The sequence below is a fragment of the Microtus ochrogaster genome, chromosome 10, assembly GCF_000317375.1.
Source record: "Microtus ochrogaster isolate Prairie Vole_2 chromosome 10, MicOch1.0, whole genome shotgun sequence".
NCBI classification, from domain to species: Eukaryota; Metazoa; Chordata; class Mammalia; order Rodentia; family Cricetidae; genus Microtus; species Microtus ochrogaster.
Window position 1 is genome coordinate 80,068,303 of NC_022016.1, and position 3,386 is coordinate 80,071,688.

A 3,386-nucleotide genomic window follows, 5' to 3' on the forward strand; every position below is an offset into this window, starting at 1 on the left:
GGACCCAGACATGGTCCAGCAGTAGCCCAGGCTTGGCTCCATATGACTGATAGGCCACATGGATTGTCCTAGCCCCTGTGGCAGCAAGGTCCTCAAACACCAACATGGCCACAGGCACCTCAGACCCCTAGCATTAGCATTGCCTTCAATTATATAAGGAGCCATGGACATCAACACAGACCTTGGCTACCATTGGGACACATACCCAGACATGGCTCTCAACAACAGCCTTGGCCCAGTCAACACCATGGCTCCAATGGCAGCATAGTCTTCAGATACCAACATGACCACAGGATATAGCCTAGATCCCACGCTGGCCATTGGCGGTACCACAAGCCACAAACATCACAGATCCTGACTTTCAGACATAGTTCCTGGTAGCAGCCCAGGCTTGGATGTCACCATGGCCCCAAGTAGCAGCACAGCCACCCAGATTGGCACAGTACCCACATCAGAGTGGCCCTCAGACACCAACATGGTCCCAAGTGGTGGCCCAGAGCTCTGGCATTAGCATGTCCTTCGATGATAACAGCTCAAACCCTGGCTATGGTAGGATCACAGACATTTCCCTTGACAGCAGCCCTGGCTCTAACAATACCATGACCCCAGGTGGCAGCACAGGCTGCACAGATTAAGTGTGGCCCTGGTGGCAGCAGTTTTAGGCACTAACATGGCCCAGTCTGGCATGAAACAAGCCTTACCGCTAGCGTCTGTTACTAGAGATGGAACCGCCATGTCCCTAAGGCCATGATGGACTAACACCCTAAACTGCAAGCAAAGTTAAAACCTTCCTCCTTTTCACCTACCATTCTGTTGCTATGACAAGTGTCACGATGAAAAGCAATTTAGGGAGAACAAGTTTATTTCCCTTCACAAGGTAAAGTCTGTCATTGAGGAAATTCAGGGCAGGAGCCCAAGATGAGCCTGCTCGCTCTCTCACAGAGTATTATTGTTGTTGAATTGTTGAATGTAGTGATGAGGTGAGCAGGACTGCTTTCCATCCCGCCCAGCTCCCGCACAGCTAGCTTTGCACCCAAAATAACAACACACAAAGTGTATTCATTTAAACACTGCTTGGCCCATTATATCTATCCTCTTCATGGCTAATTCTCACATCCTGATTAACCCATTTCTAATAATCTGTGTAACACCAAGAGGTGGTGGCTTACCAGGAAAGATTCTAGCCTACATCCGTCTCAGGTTGAAGAATCATGGCGTGTGCCTCACTGCCTTCTTCCTCCCAGCATTCTGTTCTGTCTACTCCGCCTACCTAATTTTTTGCCCTATCAAAAGGCCAAGGCAGTCTCTTTATTAACCAATGAAAGTAACACATAGACAGAAGACCCACCTACATCAGGAGAATACTAGAAGACAGCATAAACTTTATCCAGTTTTAATTAGTGAAATCTTATTTAAGCTGTAACTGACTGCAACCTCCTGGGTCTAATTGGAGTCTGCCGCCCTGACTGAAGCTGGGAAAAGTCTTTTGTTTTTTGATTTTTAAAAACTTATTTATTCTTTCTGTCTTTCACATCATATCTCCACATCATGTCTCTTTATCTCACCCATCCACCTTCCCCCACCCCCACAAAATAAAGCAAAATGAAATTTAAGAGAAGAAAGGGAGAAGTCTTGTGATGGAAGCTGCATTGCAATACAGTGAGTTATGCAGTCAACCCCTTTATCCATACACTTTTACATGCAGGCATTCATCCCAAAGAATCACTGGTCTGGCTCAAGGCACTGGTCTCTGCTACATCATCGATGCTGGGCCCTCAATGGGACTCTTCCTGGACATCCCTTTGCTGTCCTATGTCATAGAGAGCCTGCAGCCCTGGATCTGCAGGACTGACAACCCTCGCCCCTTCTTGTACTCCAGGAGATCACAGATGGGGTGGATGTTGGGGTGGGCTAGCACATAACCCTGTTCTGGGCTTGGATAGTAGCTGGATTGGTCAGTCTGCCAGCTCTCCCCTGTTTTTGCCATCGGGGTGACCTCTTCAGCATTGACCTGGCTAGTTCACTCCTTGCAGTGATGAGCAAGGGGGTAGCACCATTTCTGGGAGAAGGTTTTTTTTAAAGCCAAAGCCACAGTCACACAACTACTTCATTTCTACACACGTGCACTTTTGCAGGTGTGAGAAAACATCCCAGGTCTTTGGCCAGAGGCAATTAATTGAGTTTACAGAAACTAAATAAACAGTTAGTTTATCATCTCACAACAGTTATGCATTGTGAGGAAGGAGTAATGGGATTAGTTAATGGTCAACATTCCTGGTTGAACATTAGTTTAATAGACTGAAATTGCTGACAGGACTGGCCTCAGGCCTCTAAGATGGTTGCTTTGGTCAAAAATGGAGTCACTTTAGCTGGTACATTCCCTGCTGGCTCTGGCTCTTATGAACCAAATCATTGATTCACTTACATGTTGGGTAAAGGTTGATATTGAGCTGGTAGGGTTTGTAAAGTTAATATCTTAACTATGTTCATATATATATATACATATATATATCCAATTTATGATACAAGGGCCTATGGTAATACTCAGAAGCAAAGGAAGGAGGGTCCTGTTATTGCAGTTAAGAGGATGGTGATTCCTGGGGACTAAGGTAAAGAGATTGACACTGGTTAGAGGCCTCAGTCCATTCTTTTCCTTTCTGGCCCAGATTCTTTTGATTTGGTGGTAGTGGGGGGTTTGCCTGAGTGATTTTATACCACATGATCATGTCAACCAAGACCTCTTGACATGTCCTCTCTTTGACCTTAGTAAAGATAGCTGTTAGCCTCATGGTTGCTCATGGTTGCTTCCATCTTGATGAAATAAGTCATCAGTCAAGTTGGTAGAAAGCCACATGGTTGTTATTTATACCAAAGTGAGCCTATCAGGCAGACAACTCCTTTTTCTTCAAAAAGCAGAAGCAAGAGATGAGTCCAAGTTCCATACATAGCACACAGTATATGTTTTAACTATCAGACCTTTTGCTACAAGTTTCAAGTTAATTTTTGTTGCAGACTTCACAATTTTTTATTTATTTTATTTAAAAATTTTTTTATTGAAAAAAAATTTCCACCTCCTCCCAGCCTCCCACTTCCCTCTCCCTCCTCCTACTCCTCTTGCTCCTTCTACTCCTCCCCCCTCCCCCCACTCCTCTCCCCCTCCCTCTCCATTCTGAAGAGCAGGCAGGGTTCCCTGAACTGTGGAAAGTCCAAGGTCCTTCCCCTCCTCCATCCAGGTCTAGGAAGGTGAGCATCCAAACTGGCTAGGCTCCTACAAAGCCAGAACATGAAGTAGGATCAAAACCCAGTGCCATTGTCCTTGACTTCTCAGCAGCCCTCATTGTCCGCCATGTTCAGGGAGTCCGGTTTTATCCCATGCTTTTTCAGTC